The sequence below is a fragment of the Petromyzon marinus genome, chromosome 79, assembly GCF_048934315.1.
Source record: "Petromyzon marinus isolate PM22_M1 ecotype Great Lakes invasive population chromosome 79, UKy_Petmar_22M1.pri1.0, whole genome shotgun sequence".
In the NCBI taxonomy this organism is placed as follows: Eukaryota; Metazoa; Chordata; class Hyperoartia; order Petromyzontiformes; family Petromyzontidae; genus Petromyzon; species Petromyzon marinus.
The window spans coordinates 13,188,163-13,206,490 of record NC_133745.1 but is presented as its reverse complement, the minus strand read 5'-3'; the positions used below and the strand labels follow the sequence as shown (position 1 = coordinate 13,206,490).

Below are 18,328 nucleotides of genomic sequence, written 5' to 3'. Positions count from 1 at the left end.
GGTTGGGCGGCACCGGTGCCAATTTGGTGCTTAACAAGGTCAGTCCGGCCCACATCCGAATCGTGCTCACTGAACACGTCGGCGTCATCGCTCATGAAAACGTTTATTCTGAGCTCCTGGTTTAGCCCCGAATGAGTAGCATCAAACAGTATTTTACAATAAAATATTGATCCCAATGCAGTACACCATATCGACGTGAAATTGGCAGGTGCACTCACTGGATGAGTCGAAGTGTAAAAAGCGACCCATCCAGATACAACAATGCAAAAGCCTACAACACCTGGTATTCCCAGGCAGTCTCCCATCCAAGTACTAACCAGGCTCGACTCTGCTTAGCTTCCGAGATTAGACGAGATCGGGCGCATTCAGGGTGATATGGTCGTAGGCCATGCTTGGAAAGACCTGTCGCACATTCAGATGTATAAAACAATCAACATTCAACTATACTTCTGGAGGTCATCGCTCATAAAACCTTTATTCTGAGCTCCTGGTTGAGCCCCGAAAGAGTGGCATCAAACATTATTTTACGATAAAATATTGATCCCAATGCAGTACACCATATCGACGTGAAATTGGCACGTGCACTCACTGGATGAGTCGAAGTGTAAAAAGCGACCCATCCAGATCCAAAAATACAAAATCCTACAACACCTGGTGTTCCTAGGCAGTCTGCCATCCAAGTACTCACCATGCTCGACCCTGCTTAGCTTCCGAGATCAGACAAGATTGGGCGCATTCAGGGTGATATGGTCGTAGGCCATGCTTGCACACACCTGTCGCACATTCAGATGTATGAAACAATTAAAGTTCAACTATATTTCTGGAAATCATCGTTCATGAATACTTATATTCTGAGCTCCTGGTTGAGCCCCGAAAGAGTGGCATCAAACAGTCTGGATGAGTCGAAGTGTAAAAAGCGACCCATCCAGATATAACAATGCAAAAGCCTACAACACCAGGTATTCCCAGGCAGTCTCGCATCCAAGTACTAACCAGGCTCGACCCTGCTTAGCTTCCGAGATCAGACGAGTTCGGGCGCATTCAGGGTGATATGGACGTAGGCCGTGCTTGCAGAGACCTGTCGAACACTCATATGTATAAAACAATCAACATTCAACTATACTACTGGAGGTTATCGCTCATGAAAACGTTTATTCTGAGCTCCTGGTTTAGCCTCGAAAGAGTGGTATCAAACAGTATTTTACGAGAAAATATTGATCCCAATGCAGTACACCATATCGATGTGAAATTGGCAGGTGCACTCACTGGATGAGTGGAAGTGTAAAAAGCGACCCATCCAGATCCAAATATACAAAAGCCTACAACACCTGGTATTCCCAGGCAGTCTCCCATCCAAGTACTAACCAGACTCGACCGTGCTTAGCTTCCGAGATCAGACGAGATCGGGCGCATTCAGGGTGATATGGTCGTAGGCCATGCTTGGAAAGACCTGTCGCACATTCAGATGTATAAAACAATCAACATTCAACTTTACTTCTGGAGGTCATCGCTCAAAAAACCTTTATACTGGTAGGAACGAAGTTGTAAACTGAGTGTACCAGCCTGCAATAGATTAATGTGTCCGTACGTCCGTCCGTCCCCTTTCAATACTTTAACGAAGTGAAATCTCGTGCTGTTGGGTGTATAAAATCAGTAATAGACAGCGCAGAGACTTGTCCTACCAGCCCACCCTGCAGGGACCTGTTTCTGAGCTCCTGGTTGAGCCCCAAAAGAGTGGCATCAAACATTATTTTACAAGAAAATATTGATCCCAATGCAGTACACCATATCGACGTGAAATTGGCAGGTGCACTCACTGGATGAGTCGAAGTGTAAAAAGCGACCCATCCAGATCCAAGTAAACAAAAGCATACAACACCTGCTATTCCCAGGCAGTCTCCCATCCAAGTACTAACCAGACTCGACCCTGCTTAGTTTCCGAGATCAGACGAGATCGGGCGCATTCAGGGTGATATGGTCGTAGGCCATGCTTGGAAAGACCTGTCGCACATTCAGATGTATAAAACAATCAACATTCAACTATACTTTTGGAGGTCATCGCTCATAAAACCTTTATTCTGTGCTCCTGGTTGATCCCCAAAAGAGTGGCATCAAACAGTCTGGATGACTTGATTCGAAGCTTTCGTGACTGCAAGAATTACTCTTTGTTTTTTTCGGTAAAGTCACGTATAAATAAAAAATAATAAAATAACAATAGCGTACGACGTTTCGGTTGCAACACAAGCAGTCATCATCAGGTACAGAAGAGATAAATTTACGAGAGAGAGGAAACACATAACCCCAGATGTATATACAGACACCCAAGAAGGGGGCGTGGATGGAGTGGGGTGTGAGAGTGGATGGTGTCGCGGTGAGAGTGGATGGTGTCGGGGTGAGTATGGATGTTGGAGAGGTGAGAGTGGCTGGTGTAGGAGTGAGCGTGGATGGTGTAGGGGTGAGCGTGGCTGGTGTAGGGGTGAGCGTGGATATTGTAGGGGCGAGAGTGGATGTTGCAGGAGTGAGCGAAGATGGTGTAGGGGGTGAGCGTGGAGGTTGTAAAGGCGAGCGTGGAGGTTGTAAAGGTGAGCGTGGATGGTGTAGGAGTGAGCGTGGATGGTGTCGCGGTGAGAGTGGATGGTGTCGGGGTGAGTATGGATGTTGGAGAGGTGAGCATGGATGGTGTAGGAGTGAGCGTGGATGTTGCAGGAGTGAGCGTGGATGTTGTAGGGGTGAGCGTGGATGGTGTAGGGTTGAGAGTGGATGTTGTAAAGGTGAGCGTGGATGGTGTAGGGGTGAGAGTGGATGTTGTATGAGTGAGCATGGACAGTGTAGATGTGAGTGTGGATGGTATAGGGGAAAGCGTGGATGGCGTAGTGGTGAGCGTGGATGGTGTAGGGGTGAGCGTGGATGTTGTAGAGGTGAGCGTGGATGGTGTAAGGGTGAGCGTGGCTATTGTAGGGGTGAGCGTGGATGTTGTAGGGGTGAGTGTGGATGGTGTAGGGGTGAGCGTGGATGTTGCCGGAGTGAGCGTGGGTGTTGTAGGAGTAAACGTGGATGGTGTAGGAGTGAGCGTGGATGGTGTAGGGATGAGCGTGGATGGTGTAGGGATGAGCGTGGATGGTGTAGGGGTGAGCGTGGATGTTGTAGGGATGAGAATGGATGGGGTTGGGTGTGGCGTGGATGGTGTTGGGGTGAGAGTGGATGGTGTCGGGGTGAGAGTGGATGATGTCGGGGTGAGAGTGGATGGTGTCGGGGTGAGTATGGATGTTGGAGAAGTGATCGTGGATGGTGTAGGGGTGAGCGTGGATGTTGCAGGAGTGAGCTTGGATGTTGTAGGGGTGAGCGTGGATGGTGTAGGGGTGAGAGTGGAAGTTGTCAAGGTGAGCGTGGATGGTGTAGGGGTGAGAGTGGATGTTGTGGGGTGAGGGTGGATGGTGTAGGGGTGAGCGTGGATGTTGTAGAAGTGAGAGTAGATGGTGTAGGAGTGAGGTTGGATGTTGTAGCGGTGAGCGTGGATGGTGTTGGGGTGATGGTGGATGTGGTAGGGGTGAGCGTGGATGTTGTAGGGGTGAGAGTTGATGGGGTTGGGGTGGGCGTGGATGGTGTTGGGGTGAGAATGGATGGTGTCGGGGTGAGAATGGATGTTGGAGAGGTGAGCGTGGATGTTGCAGGAGTGAGCGTGGATGTTGTAGGGGTGAGAGTGGATGGTGTAGGGGTGAGAGTGGATGTTGTAAAGGTGAGCGTGGATGGTGTAGGGGTGAGAGTGGATGTTGTATGAGTGAGCATGGACGGTGTAGATGTGTGGATGGTATAGAGGAAAGCGTGGATGGTGTAGAGGTGAGCGTGAATGGTGTAGGGGTGAGCGTGGCTATTGTAGGGGTGAGCGTGGATGGTGTTGGGGTGAGCGTGGAAGTTGCAGGAGTGAGCGTGGATTTTGTATGAGAGAGCGTGGATGTTCAAGGGGTGAGGGTGGATGGTGTAGGGGTGAGCGTGGATGTTGCAGGAGTGAGCGTGGGTGTTGTAGGAGAAAACGTGGATGGTGTAGGGGTGAGCGTGGATGGTGTAGGGGTGAGCATGGACGTTGTAAAAGTGAGCATGGATGATGTAGGAGTGAGTGTAGATGATGTAGGGGGTGAGCGTGGAGGTTGTAAAGGTGAGCATGGATGGTGTAGGAGTGAGCGTGGATGTTGTAGGGGTGAGAGTGAATGGGGTTGGGGTGGGCGTGGATGGTGTTAGGGTGAGTGTGGATGTTGGCGAGGTGAGCGTTGATGTTGCAGGGGTGAGCGTGAATGTTGCAGGAGTGAGCGTGAATGTTGTAGGGGTGAGCGTGGATGGTGTAGGGGTGAGAGTGGATGTTGTAAAGGTGAGCGTGGATGGTGTAGTGGTGAGAGTGGATGTTGTATGAGTGAGCATGCACGGTGTAGAGGTGAGTGTGCATGGTATAGGGGAAAGCATGGATGGTGTAGTGGTGAGCGTGGATGGTGTAGGGGTGAGAGTGGATGTGGTGGGGGTGAGCGTGGATGTGGTAGGGGTGAGCGTGGATGGTGTAGGGGTGAGCGTGGATGGTGTAGGAGTGAGCGTGGATGGTGTAGGGGTGAGCGTGGATGGTGTAGGCGTGAGCGTGGATGGTATAGGAGTGAGCGTGGACATTGTAAAGGTGAGCGTGGATGGTGTTGGGGTGAGCGTGGATGTTGCAGGAGTGAGCGTGGATGTTGTAGGGGTGAGCGTGGATGGTGTAGGGGTGAGAGTGGATGTTATAAAGGTGAGCGTGGATGGTGTAGGGGTGAGAGTGGATGTTGTGGGGTGAGGGTGGATGGTGTAGGAGTGAGCGTGGATGTTGTAGAAGTGAGAGTAGATGGTGTAGGAGTGAGGTTGGATGTTGTAGCGGTGAGCGTGGATGGTGTTGGGGTGATGGTGGATGTGGTAGGGGTGAGCGTGGATGTTGTAGGGGTGAGAGTTGATGGGGTTGGGGTGGGCGTGGATGGTGTTGGGGTGAGAATGGATGGTGTCGGGGTGAGAATGGATGTTGGAGAGGTGAGCGTGGATGTTGCAGGAGTGAGCGTGGATGTTGTAGGGGTGAGAGTGGATGGTGTAGGGGTGAGAGTGGATGTTGTAAAGGTGAGCGTGGATGGTGTAGGGGTGAGAGTGGATGTTGTATGAGTGAGCATGGACGGTGTAGATGTGTGGATGGTATAGGGGAAAGCGTGGATGGTGTAGAGGTGAGCGTGAATGGTGTAGGGGTGAGCGTGGCTATTGTAGGGGTGAGCGTGGATGGTGTTGGGGTGAGCGTGGAAGTTGCAGGAGTGAGCGTGGATTTTGTATGAGAGAGCGTGGATGTTGAAGGGGTGAGGGTGGATGGTGTAGGGGTGAGCGTGGATGTTGCAGGAGTGAGCGTGGGTGTTGTAGGAGAAAACGTGGATGGTGTAGGGGTGAGCGTGGATGGTGTAGGGGTGAGCATGGACGTTGTAAAAGTGAGCATGGATGATGTAGGAGTGAGTGTAGATGGTGTAGGGGGTGAGCGTGGAGGTTGTAAAGGTGAGCATGGATGGTGTAGGAGTGAGCGTGGATGTTGTAGGGGTGAGAGTGAATGGGGTTGGGGTGGGCGTGGATGGTGTTAGGGTGAGTGTGGATGTTGGCGAGGTGAGCGTTGATGTTGCAGGGGTGAGCGTGAATGTTGCAGGAGTGAGCGTGAATGTTGTAGGGGTGAGCGTGGATGGTGTAGGGGTGAGAGTGGATGTTGTAAAGGTGAGCGTGGATGGTGTAGTGGTGAGAGTGGATGTTGTATGAGTGAGCATGCACGGTGTAGAGGTGAGTGTGCATGGTATAGGGGAAAGCATGGATGGTGTAGTGGTGAGCGTGGATGGTGTAGGGGTGAGAGTGGATGTGGTGGGGGTGAGCGTGGATGTGGTAGGGGTGAGCGTGAATGGTGTAGGGGTGAGCGTGGATGGTGTAGGAGTGAGCGTGGATGGTGTAGGGGTGAGCGTGGATGGTGTAGGCGTGAGCGTGGATGGTATAGGAGTGAGAGTGGACATTGTAAAGGTGAGCGTGGATGGTGTTGGGGTGAGCGTGGATGTTGCAGGAGTGAGCGTGGATGTTGTAGGGGTGAGCGTGGATGGTGTAGGGGTGAGAGTGGATGTTATAAAGGTGAGCGTGGATGGTGGAGGGGTGAGAGTGGATGTTGTGGGGTGAGGGTGGATGGTGTAGGGGTGAGCGTGGATGTTGTAGAAGTGAGAGTAGATGGTGTAGGAGTGAGGTTGGATGTTGTAGCGGTGAGCGTGGATGGTGTTGGGGTGATGGTGGATGTGGTAGGGGTGAGCGTGGATGTTGTAGGGGTGAGAGTGGATGGGGTTGGGGTGGGCGTGGATGGTGTTGGGTTGAGAGTGGATGGTGTCGGGGTGAGAATGGATGTTGGAGAGGTGAGCGTGGATGTTGCAGGAGTGAGCGTGGATGTTGTAGGGGTGAGAGTGGATGGTGTAGGGGTGAGAGTGGATGTTGTAAAGGTGAGCGTGGATGGTGTAGGGGTGAGCGTGGATGTTGCAGGAGTGAGCGTGGATGTTGTAGGGGTGAGCGTGGATGGTGTAGGGGTGAGAGTGGCTATTGTAGGGGTGAGCGTGGATGGTGTAGGGGTGAGTGTGGATGTTGCAGGAGTGAGCGTGTATTTTGTATGAGAGAGCGTGGATGTTGCAGGAGTGAGCGTGGGTGTTGTAGGAGTAAACGTGGATGGTGTAGGGGTGAGTGTGGATGGTGTAGGGGTGAGCGTGGACATTGTAAAGGTGAGCATGGATGATGTAGGAGTGAGCGTAGATGGTTAGGGGGTGAGCGTGGATGTTGCAGGGGTGAGCGTGGATATTGCAGGAGTGAGCGTGAATGTTGTAGGGGTGAGCGTGGATGGTGTAGGGGTGAGCGTGGCTATTGTAGGGGTGAGCGTGGATGGTGTAGGGGTGAGCTTGGATGGTGTAGGAGTGAGCGTGGACGTTGTAAAGGTGAGCATGGATGATGTAGGAGTGAGCATAGATGGTGTAGGGCGTGAGAGTGGGGGTTGTAAAGGTGAGCATGGATGGTGGAGTGAGCGTGGATGTTGCAGGGGTGAGAGTGAATGGGGTTGGGGTGAGCGTGGATGGTGTTGGGGTGAGTGTGGATGTTGGCGAGGTGAGCGTGGATGTTGCAGGAGTGAGCGTGGGTGTTGTAGGAGTAAACGTGGATGGTGTAGGGGTGAGCGTGGATGGTGTAGGGGTGAGCGTGGATGGTGTAGGCGTGAGCGTGGATGGTATAGGAGTGAGCGTGGACATTGTAAAGGTGAGCGTGGATGGTGTTGGGGTGAGCGTGGATGTTGCAGGAGTGAGCGTGGATGTTGTAGGGGTGAGCGTGGATGGTGTAGGGGTGAGAGTGGATGTTATAAAGGTGAGCGTGGAAGGTGTAGGGGTGAGAGTGGATGTTGTGGGGTGAGGGTGGATGGTGTAGGGGTGAGCGTGGATGTTGTAGAAGTGAGAGTAGATGGTGTAGGAGTGAGGTTGGATGTTGTAGCGGTGAGCGTGGATGGTGTTGGGGTGATGGTGGATGTGGTAGGGGTGAGCGTGGATGTTGTAGGGGTGAGAGTGGATGGGGTTGGGGTGGGCGTGGATGGTGTTGGGTTGAGAGTGGATGGTGTCGGGGTGAGAATGGATGTTGGAGAGGTGAGCGTGGATGTTGCAGGAGTGAGCGTGGATGTTGTAGGGGTGAGAGTGGATGGTGTAGGGGTGAGAGTGGATGTTGTAAAGGTGAGCGTGGATGGTGTAGGGGTGAGAGTGGATGTTGTATGAGTGAGCATGGACGGTGTAGATGTGTGGATGGTATAGGGGAAAGCGTGGATGGTGTAGTGGTGAGCGTGGATTGTGTAGGGGTGAGCGTGGATGTTGTAGAGGTGAGCGTGAATGGTGTAGGGGTGAGCGTGGCTATTGTAGGGGTGAGCGTGGATGGTGTAGGGGTGAGCGTGGCTATTGTAGGGGTGAGCGTGGATGGTGTAGGGGTGAGCTTGGATGGTGTAGGAGTGAGCGTGGATGGTGTAGGGGTGAGCGTGGATGGTGTAGAGGTGAGCGTAGATGGTGTAGGGGGTGAGCGTGGAGGTTGTAAAGGTGAGCGTGGATGTTGTAGGGGTGAGAGTGGATGGGGTTGGGGTGGTCGTGGATGGTGTGGGGGGTGAGAGTGGATGGTGTCGGGGTGAGAGTGGATGGTGTCGGGGTGAGTATGGATGTTGGAGAGGTGAGCGTGGATGGTGTAGGGGTGAGCGTGGATGTTGTAGGGGTGAGCGTGGATGGTGTAGGGGTGAGAGTGGCTATTGTAGGGGTGAGCGTGGATGGTGTAGGGGTGAGTGTGGATGTTGCAGGAGTGAGCGTGTATTTTGTATGAGAGAGCGTGGATGTTGCAGGAGTGAGCGTGGGTGTTGTAGGAGTAAACGTGGATGGTGTAGGGGTGAGTTTGGATGGTGTAGGGGTGAGCGTGGACATTGTAAAGGTGAGCATGGATGATGTAGGAGTGAGCGTAGATGGTTAGGGGGTGAGCGTGGATGTTGCAGGGGTGAGCGTGGATATTGCAGGAGTGAGCGTGAATGTTGTAGGGGTGAGCGTGGATGGTGTAGGGGTGAGCGTGGCTATTGTAGGGGTGAGCGTGGATGGTGTAGGGGTGAGCTTGGATGGTGTAGGAGTGAGCGTGGACGTTGTAAAGGTGAGCATGGATGATGTAGGAGTGAGCATAGATGGTGTAGGGCGTGAGAGTGGGGGTTGTAAAGGTGAGCATGGATGGTGGAGTGAGCGTGGATGTTGTAGGGGTGAGAGTGAATGGGGTTGGGGTGAGCGTGGATGGTGTTGGGGTGAGTGTGGATGTTGGCGAGGTGAGCGTGGATGTTGCAGGAGTGAGCGTGGGTGTTGTAGGAGTAAACGTGGATGGTGTAGGGGTGAGCGTGGATGGTGTAGGGGTGAGCGTGGATGGTGTAGGCGTGAGCGTGGATGGTATAGGAGTGAGCGTGGACATTGTAAAGGTGAGCGTGGATGGTGTTGGGGTGAGCGTGGATGTTGCAGGAGTGAGCGTGGATGTTGTAGGGGTGAGCGTGGATTGTGTAGGGGTGAGAGTGGATGTTATAAAGGTGAGCGTGGAAGGTGTAGGGGTGAGAGTGGATGTTGTGGGGTGAGGGTGGATGGTGTAGGGTTGAGCGTGGATGTTGTAGAAGTGAGAGTAGATGGTGTAGGAGTGAGGTTGGATGTTGTAGCGGTGAGCGTGGATGGTGTTGGGGTGATGGTGGATGTGGTAGGGGTGAGCGTGGATGTTGTAGGGGTGAGAGTGGATGGGGTTGGGGTGGGCGTGGATGGTGTTGGGTTGAGAGTGGATGGTGTCGGGGTGAGAATGGATGTTGGAGAGGTGAGCGTGGATGTTGCAGGAGTGAGCGTGGATGTTGTAGGGGTGAGAGTGGATGGTGTAGGGGTGAGAGTGGATGTTGTAAAGGTGAGCGTGGATGGTGTAGGGGTGAGAGTGGATGTTGTATGAGTGAGCATGGACGGTGTAGATGTGTGGATGGTATAGGGGAAAGCGTGGATGGTGTAGTGGTGAGCGTGGATTGTGTAGGGGTGAGCGTGGATGTTGTAGAGGTGAGCGTGAATGGTGTAGGGGTGAGCGTGAATGGTGTAGGGGTGAGCGTGGCTATTGTAGGGGTGAGCGTGGATGGTGTAGGGGTGAGCGTGGCTATTGTAGGGGTGAGCGTGGATGGTGTAGGGGTGAGCTTGGATGGTGTAGGAGTGAGCGTGGATGGTGTAGGGGTGAGCGTGGATGGTGTAGAGGTGAGCGTAGATGGTGTAGGGGGTGAGCGTGGAGGTTGTAAAGGTGAGCGTGGATGTTGTAGGGGTGAGAGTGGATGGGGTTGGGGTGGTCGTGGATGGTGTGGGGGGTGAGAGTGGATGGTGTCGGGGTGAGAGTGGATGGTGTCGGGGTGAGTATGGATGTTGGAGAGGTGAGCGTGGATGGTGTAGGGGTGAGCGTGGATGGTGTAGGGGTGAGCGTGGATGTTGCAGGAGTGAGCGTGGATGTTGTAGGGGTGAGCGTGGATGGTGTAGGGGTGAGAGTGGATGTTGTAAAGGTGAGAGTGGAAGGTGTAGGGGTGAGAGTGGATGTTGTATGAGTGAGCATGGACGGTGTAGATGTGAGTGTGCATGGTATAGGGGAAAGCGTGGATGGTGTAGTGGTGAGCGTGGATGGTGTAGGGGTGAGCGTGGATGTTGTAGAGGCGAGCGTGGATGGTGTAAAGGTGAGCATGGCTATTGTAGGGGTGAGCGTGGATGGTGTAGGGGTGAGTGTGGATGTTGCAGGAGTGAGCGTGTATTTTGTATGAGAGAGCGTGGATGTTGAAGGAGTGAGCGTGGGTGTTGTAGGAGTAAACGTGGATGGTGTAGGGGTGAGTGTGGATGGTGTAGGGGTGAGCGTGGACATTGTAAAGGTGAGCATGGATGATGTAGGAGTGAGCGTAGATGGTTAGGGGGTGAGCGTGGATGTTGCAGGGGTGAGCGTGGATATTGCAGGAGTGAGCGTGAATGTTGTAGGGGTGAGCGTGGATGGTGTAGGGGTGAGCGCGGCTATTGTAGGGGTGAGCGTGGATGGTGTAGGGGTGAGCTTGGATGGTGTAGGAGTGAGCGTGGACGTTGTAAAGGTGAGCATGGATGATGTAGGAGTGAGCATAGATGGTGTAGGGCGTGAGAGTGGGGGTTGTAAAGGTGAGCATGGATGGTGGAGTGAGCGTGGATGTTGTAGGGGTGAGAGTGAATGGGGTTGGGGTGAGCGTGGATGGTGTTGGGGTGAGTGTGGATGTTGGCGAGGTGAGCGTGGATGTTGCAGGAGTGAGCGTGGGTGTTGTAGGAGTAAACGTGGATGGTGTAGGGGTGAGCGTGGATGGTGTAGGGGTGAGCGTGGATGGTGTAGGCGTGAGCGTGGATGGTATAGGAGTGAGCGTGGACATTGTAAAGGTGAGCGTGGATGGTGTTGGGGTGAGCGTGGATGTTGCAGGAGTGAGCGTGGATGTTGTAGGGGTGAGCGTGGATGGTGTAGGGGTGAGAGTGGATGTTATAAAGGTGAGCGTGGAAGGTGTAGGGGTGAGAGTGGATGTTGTGGGGTGAGGGTGGATGGTGTAGGGTTGAGCGTGGATGTTGTAGAAGTGAGAGTAGATGGTGTAGGAGTGAGGTTGGATGTTGTAGCGGTGAGCGTGGATGGTGTTGGGGTGATGGTGGATGTGGTAGGGGTGAGCGTGGATGTTGTAGGGGTGAGAGTGGATGGGGTTGGGGTGGGCGTGGATGGTGTTGGGTTGAGAGTGGATGGTGTCGGGGTGAGAATGGATGTTGGAGAGGTGAGCGTGGATGTTGCAGGAGTGAGCGTGGATGTTGTAGGGGTGAGAGTGGATGGTGTAGGGGTGAGAGTGGATGTTGTAAAGGTGAGCGTGGATGGTGTAGGGGTGAGAGTGGATGTTGTATGAGTGAGCATGGACGGTGTAGATGTGTGGATGGTATAGGGGAAAGCGTGGATGGTGTAGTGGTGAGCGTGGATTGTGTAGGGGTGAGCGTGGATGTTGTAGAGGTGAGCGTGAATGGTGTAGGGGTGAGCGTGGCTATTGTAGGGGTGAGCGTGGATGGTGTAGGGGTGAGCGTGGCTATTGTAGGGGTGAGCGTGGATGGTGTAGGGGTGAGCTTGGATGGTGTAGGAGTGAGCGTGGATGGTGTAGGGGTGAGCGTGGATGGTGTAGAGGTGAGCGTAGATGGTGTAGGGGGTGAGCGTGGAGGTTGTAAAGGTGAGCGTGGATGTTGTAGGGATGAGAGTGGATGGGGTTGGGGTGGTCGTGGATGGTGTGGGGGGTGAGAGTGGATGGTGTCGGGGTGAGAGTGGATGGTGTCGGGGTGAGTATGGATGTTGGAGAGGTGAGCGTGGATGGTGTAGGGGTGAGCGTGGATGGTGTAGGGGTGAGCGTGGATGTTGCAGGAGTGAGCGTGGATGTTGTAGGGGTGAGCGTGGATGGTGTAGGGGTGAGAGTGGATGTTGTAAAGGTGAGAGTGGAAGGTGTAGGGGTGAGAGTGGATGTTGTATGAGTGAGCATGGACGGTGTAGATGTGAGTGTGCATGGTATAGGGGAAAGCGTGGATGGTGTAGTGGTGAGCGTGGATGGTGTAGGGGTGAGCGTGGATGTTGTAGAGGCGAGCGTGGATGGTGTAAAGGTGAGCGTGGCTATTGTAGGGGTGAGCGTGGATGGTGTAGGGGTGAGTGTGGATGTTGCAGGAGTGAGCGTGTATTTTGTATGAGAGAGCGTGGATGTTGAAGGAGTGAGCGTGGGTGTTGTAGGAGTAAACGTGGATGGTGTAGGGGTGAGTGTGGATGGTGTAGGGGTGAGCGTGGACATTGTAAAGGTGAGCATGGATGATGTAGGAGTGAGCGTAGATGGTTAGGGGGTGAGCGTGGATGTTGCAGGGGTGAGCGTGGATATTGCAGGAGTGAGCGTGAATGTTGTAGGGGTGAGCGTGGATGGTGTAGGGGTGAGCGCGGCTATTGTAGGGGTGAGCGTGGATGGTGTAGGGGTGAGCTTGGATGGTGTAGGAGTGAGCGTGGACGTTGTAAAGGTGAGCATGGATGATGTAGGAGTGAGCATACATGGTGTAGGGCGTGAGAGTGGGGGTTGTAAAGGTGAGCATGGATGGTGGAGTGAGCGTGGATGTTGTAGGGGTGAGAGTGAATGGGGTTGGGGTGAGCGTGGATGGTGTTGGGGTGAGCATGGACTTTGTAAAGGTGAGCATGGATGGTGTAGGAGTGAGCGTGGATGTTGTAGGGGTTAGAGTGGATGGGGTTGGGGTGGGCGTGGATGGTGTTGGGGTGAGAGTGGATGGTGTCGGGGTGAGTATGGATGTTGGAGAGGTGAGCGTGGATTGTGTAGGGGTGAGCGTGGATGTTGTAGGAGTGAGCGTGGATGTTGTAGGGGTGAGAGTGGATGTTGTAAAGGTGAGGGTGGATGGTGTAGGGGTGAGGGTGGATGGTGTAGGGGTGAGCATGGATGTTGTAGAAGTGAGCGTAGATGGTGTAGGAGTGAGGGTGGATGTTGTAGCGGTGAGCGTGGATGGTGTTGGGGTGAGGGTGGATGTTGTAGGGGTGAGCGTGGATGTTGTCGGGGTGAGGGTGGATGGTGTAGAGGTGAGTGTGGATGTTGTAGAGGTGAGCGTGGATGGTGTAGGGGTGAGCGTGGCTATTGTAGGGGTGAGCATGGATGGTGTAGGGGTGAGCGTGGATGTTGCAGGAGTGAACGTGGGTGTTGTAGGAGTAAACGTGGATGGTGTAGGGGTGAGCGTGGATGGTGTAGGGGTGAGCGTGGACGTTGTAAAGGTGAGCATTGATGATGTAGGAGTGAGCGTAGATGGTGTAGGGGGTGAGCGTGGATGTTGCAGGGGTGAGTGTGGATATTGCAGGAGTGAGCGTGAATGTTGTAGGCGTGAGCGTGGATGGTGTAGGGGTGAGCGTGGCTATTGTAGGGGGTGAGCGTTGATGGTGTAGGGGTGAGCTTGGATGGTGTAGGATTGAGCGTGGATGGTGTAGGGGTGAGCGTGGATGGTGTAGGGGTGAGCGTAGATGGTGTAGGGGGTGAGCGTGGAGGTTGTAAAGGTGAGCGTGGAGGTTGTAAAGGTGAGCGTGGATGGTGTAGGAGTGAGCGTGGATGTTGTAGGGGTGAGAGTGGATGGGGTTGGGGTGGGCGTGGATGGTGTGGGGGGTGAGAGTGGATGGTGTCGGGGTGAGAGTGGATGGTGTCGGGGTGAGTATGGATGTTGGAGAGGTGAGCGTGGATGGTGTAGGGGTGAGCGTGGATGGTGTAGGGGTGAGCGTGGATGTTGCAGGAGTGAGCGTGGATGTTGTAGGGGTGAGCGTGGATGGTGTAGGGGTGAGAGTGGATGTTGTAAAGGTGAGCGTGGATGGTGTAGGGGTGAGAGTGGATGTTGTATGAGTGAGCATGGACGGTGTAGATGTGAGTGTGGATGGTATAGGGGAAAGCGTGGATGGTGTACTGGTGAGCGTGGATGTTGTAGAAGTGAGAGTAGATGGTGTAGGAGTGAGGTTGGATGTTGTAGCGGTGAGCGTGGATGGTGTTGGGGTGATGGTGGATGTGGTAGGGGTGAGCGTGGATGTTGTAGAGGTGAGAGTGGATGGGGTTGGGGTGGGCGTGGATGGTGTTGGGGTGAGAGTGGATGGTGTCGGGGTGAGAATGGATGTTGGAGAGGTGAGCGTGGATGTTGCAGGAGTGAGTGTGAATGTTGTATGGGTGAGCGTGGATGGTATAGGGGTGAGAGTGGATGTTGTAAAGGTGAGCGTGGATGGTGTAGCGGTGAGAGTGGATGTTGTATGAGTGAGCATGCACGGTGTAGAGGTGAGTGTGGATGGTATAGGGGAAAGCGTGGATGGTGTAGTGGTGAGCGTGGATGGTGTAGGGGTGAGCGTGGATGTTGTAGAGGCGAGCGTGGATGGTGTAAGGGTGAGCGTGGCTATTGTAGGGGTGAGCGTGGATGGTGTAGGGGTGAGCGTGGATGTTGCAGGAGTGAGCGTGGATTTTGTATGAGAGAGCGTGGACGTTGCAGGAGTGAGCGTGGGTGTTGTAGGAGTAAACGTGGATGGTGTAGGGGTGAGTGTGGATGGTGTAGGGGTGAGCGTGGACGTTGTAAAGGTGAGCATGGATGATGTAGGAGTGAGCGTAGATGGTTAGGGGGTGAGCTTGGATGTTGCAGGGGTGAGCGTGGATATTGCAGGAGTGAGCGTGAATGTTGTAGGGGTGAGCGTGGATGGTGTAGGGGTGAGCGTGGCTATTGTAGGGGTGAGCGTGGATGGTGTAGGGGTGAGCTTGGATGGTGTAGGAGTGAGAGTGGACGTTGTAAAGGTGAGCATGAATGATGTAGGAGTGAGCGTAGATGGTGTAGGGGGTGAGCGTGGGGGTTGTAAAGGTGAGCATGGATGGTGTAGGAGTGAGCGTGGATGTTGTAGGGGTGAGAGTGAATGGGGTTGGGGTGAGCGTGGATGGTGTTGGGGTGAGTGTGGATGTTGGCGAGGTGAGCGTGGATGTTGCAGGAGTGAGCGTGGGTGTTGTAGGAGTAAACGTGGATGGTGTAGGGGTGAGCGTGGATGGTGTAGGGGTGAGCATGGACTTTGTAAAGGTGAGCATGGATGGTGTAGGAGTGAGCGTGGATGTTGTAGGGGTTAGAGTGGATGGGGTTGGGGTGGGCGTGGATGGTGTTGGGGTCAGAGTGGATGGTGTCGGGGTGAGTATGGATGTTGAAGAGGTGAGCATGGATGGTGTAGGGGTGAGCGTGGATGTTGTAGGAGTGAGCGTGGATGTTGTAGGGGTGGGCGTGGATGGTGTAGGGGTGAGAGTGGATGTTGTAAAGGTGAGGGTGGATGGTGTAGGGGTGAGCGTGGATGTTGTAGAAGTGAGCGTAGATGGTGTAGGAGTGAGGGTGGATGTTGTAGCGGTGAGCGTGGATGGTGTTGGGGTGTGGGTGGATGTTGTAGGGGTGAGCGTGGATGTTGTCGGGGTGAGGGTGGATGGTGTAGAGGTGAGTGTGGATGTTGTAGAGGTGAGCGTGGATGGTGTAGGGGTGAGCGTGGCTATTGTAGGGGTGAGCGTGGATGGTGTAGGGGTGAGCGTGGATGTTGCAGGAGTGAACGTGGGTGTTGTAGGAGTAAACGTGGATCGTGTAGGGGTGAGCGTGGATGGTGTAGGGGTGAGCGTGGACGTTGTAAAGGTGAGCATTGATGATGTAGGAGTGAGCGTAGATGGTGTAGGGGGTGAGCGTGGATGTTGCAGGGGTGAGTGTGGATATTGCAGGAGTGAGCGTGAATGTTGTAGGCGTGAGCGTGGATGGTGTAGGGGTGAGCGTGGCTATTGTAGGGGGTGAGCGTGGATGGTGTAGGGGTGAGCTTGGATGGTGTAGGATTGAGCGTGGATGGTGTAGGGGTGAGCGTGGATGGTGTAGGGGTGAGCGTAGATGGTGTAGGGGGTGAGCGTGGAGGTTGTAAAGGTGAGCGTGGAGGTTGTAAAGGTGAGCGTGGATGGTGTACGAGTGAGCGTGGATGTTGTAGGGGTGAGAGTGGATGGGGTTGGGGTGGGCGTGGATGGTGTGGGGGGTGAGAGTGGATGGTGTCGGGGTGAGAGTGGATGGTGTAGGGGTGAGCGTGGATGGTGTAGGGGTGAGCGTGGATGTTGCAGGAGTGAGCGTGGATGTTGTAGGGGTGAGCGTGGATGGTGTAGGGGTGAGAGTGGATGTTGTAAAGGTGAGCGTGGATGGTGTAGGGGTGAGAGTGGATGTTGTATGAGTGAGCATGGACGGTGTAGATGTGAGTGTGGATGGTATAGGGGAAAGCGTGGACGGTGTAGGGGAAAGCGTGGATGGTGTAGGGGTGAGCGTGGATGTTGTAGAAGTGAGAGCAGATGGTGTAGGAGTGAGGTTGGATGTTGTAGCGGTGAGCGTGGATGGTGTTGGGGTGATGGTGGATGTGGTAGGGGTGAGCGTGGATGTTGTAGAGGTGAGAGTGGATGGGGTTGGGGTGGGCATGGATGGTGTTGGGGTGAGAGTGGATGGTGTCGGGGTGAGAATGGATGTTGGAGAGGTGAGCGTGGATGTTGCAGGAGTGAGTGTGAATGTTGTATGGGTGAGCGTGGATGGTATAGGGGTGAGAGTGGATGTTGTAAAGGTGAGCGTGGATGGTGTAGCGGTGAGAGTGGATGTTGTATGAGTGAGCATGCACGGTGTAGAGGTGAGTGTGGATGGTATAGGGGAAAGCGTGGATGGTGTAGTGGTGAGCGTGGATGGTGTAGGGGTGAGCGTGGATGTTGTAGAGGCGAGCATGGATGGTGTAAGGGTGAGCGTGGCTATTGTAGGGGTGAGCGTGGATGGTGTAGGGGTGAGCGTGGATGTTGCAGGAGTGAGCGTGGATTTTGTATGAGAGAGCGTGGACGTTGCAGGAGTGAGCGTGGGTGTTGTAGGAGTAAACGTGGATGGTGTAGGGGTGAGTGTGGATGGTGTAGGGGTGAGCGTGGACGTTGTAAAGGTGAGCATGGATGATGTAGGAGTGAGCGTAGATGGTTAGGGGGTGAGCGTGGATGTTGCAGGGGTGAGCGTGGATATTGCACGAGTGAGCGTGAATGTTGTAGGGGTGAGCGTGGATGGTGTAGGGGTGAGCGTGGCTATTGTAGGGGTGAGCGTGGATGGTGTAGGGGTGAGCTTGGATGGTGTAGGAGTGAGCGTGGACGTTGTAAAGGTGAGCATGAATGATGTAAGAGTGAGCGTAGATGGTGTAGGGGGTGAGCGTGGGGGTTGTAAAGGTGAGCATGGATGGTGTAGGAGTGAGCGTGGATGTTGTAGGGGTGAGAGTGAATGGGGTTGGGGTGAGCGTGGATGGTGTTGGGGTGAGTGTGGATGTTGGCGAGGTGAGCGTGGATGTTGCAGGAGTGAACGTGGGTGTTGTAGGAGTAAACGTGGATGGTGTAGGGGTGAGCGTGGATGGTGTAGGGGTGAGCATGGACTTTGTAAAGGTGAGCATGGATGGTGTAGGAGTGAGCGTGGATGTTGTAGGGGTTAGAGTGGATGGGGTTGGGGTGGGCGTGGATGGTGTTGGGGTGAGAGTGGATGGTGTCGGGGTGAGTATGGATGTTGGAGAGGTGAGCATGGATGGTGTAGGGGTGAGCGTGGATGTTGTAGGAGTGAGCGTGGATGTTGTAGGGGTGGGCGTGGATGGTGTAGGGGTGAGAGTGGATGTTGTAAAGGTGAGGGTGGATGGTGTAGGGGTGAGCGTGGATGTTGTAGAAGTGAGCGTAGATGGTATAGGAGTGAGGGTGGATGTTGTAGCGGTGAGCGTGGATGGTGTTGGGGTGTGGGTGGATGTTGTAGGGGTGAGCGTGGATGTTGTCGGGGTGAGGGTGGATGGTGTAGAGGTGAGTGTGGATGTTGTAGAGGTGAGCGTGGATGGTGTAGGGGTGAGCGTGGCTATTGTAGGGGTGAGCGTGGATGGTGTAGGGGTGAGCGTGGATGTTGCAGGAGTGAACGTGGGTGTTGTAGGAGTAAACGTGGATGGTGTAGGGGTGAGCGTGGACGTTGTAAAGGTGAGCATTGATGATGTAGGAGTGAGCGTAGATGGTGTAGGGGGTGAGCGTGGATGTTGCAGGGGTGAGTGTGGATATTGCAGGAGTGAGCGTGAATGTTGTAGGCGTGAGCGTGGATGGTGTAGGGGTGAGCTTGGATGGTGTAGGATTGAGCGTGGATGGTGTAGGGGTGAGCGTGGATGGTGTAGGGGTGAGAGTAGA

The 18,328-nt window shown here is 54.2% G+C and overlaps 4 non-coding genes and 1 pseudogene across 4 annotated transcripts; all 5 read right to left on the bottom strand.

Moving 5' to 3' along the window:
* Window positions 1-268: 268 nt before the first annotated feature.
* On the bottom strand, window positions 269-387 carry LOC142907557 (5S ribosomal RNA). Its single transcript, XR_012931083.1, has one exon. It is a non-coding gene; the product is annotated as a 5S ribosomal RNA (ribosomal RNA).
* A 252-nt stretch (window positions 388-639) lies between these two features.
* LOC142907537 (5S ribosomal RNA) lies at window positions 640-758 on the bottom strand (annotated as a pseudogene).
* A 186-nt stretch (window positions 759-944) lies between these two features.
* Window positions 945-1,063, bottom strand: LOC142907566 (5S ribosomal RNA). Its single transcript, XR_012931092.1, has one exon. It is a non-coding gene; the product is annotated as a 5S ribosomal RNA (ribosomal RNA).
* A 253-nt stretch (window positions 1,064-1,316) lies between these two features.
* LOC142907544 (5S ribosomal RNA) lies at window positions 1,317-1,435 on the bottom strand. Its single transcript, XR_012931070.1, has one exon. It is a non-coding gene; the product is annotated as a 5S ribosomal RNA (ribosomal RNA).
* Window positions 1,436-1,867: 432 nt separating this feature from the next.
* On the bottom strand, window positions 1,868-1,986 carry LOC142907574 (5S ribosomal RNA). Its single transcript, XR_012931100.1, has one exon. It is a non-coding gene; the product is annotated as a 5S ribosomal RNA (ribosomal RNA).
* Window positions 1,987-18,328: the final 16,342 nt, after the last annotated feature.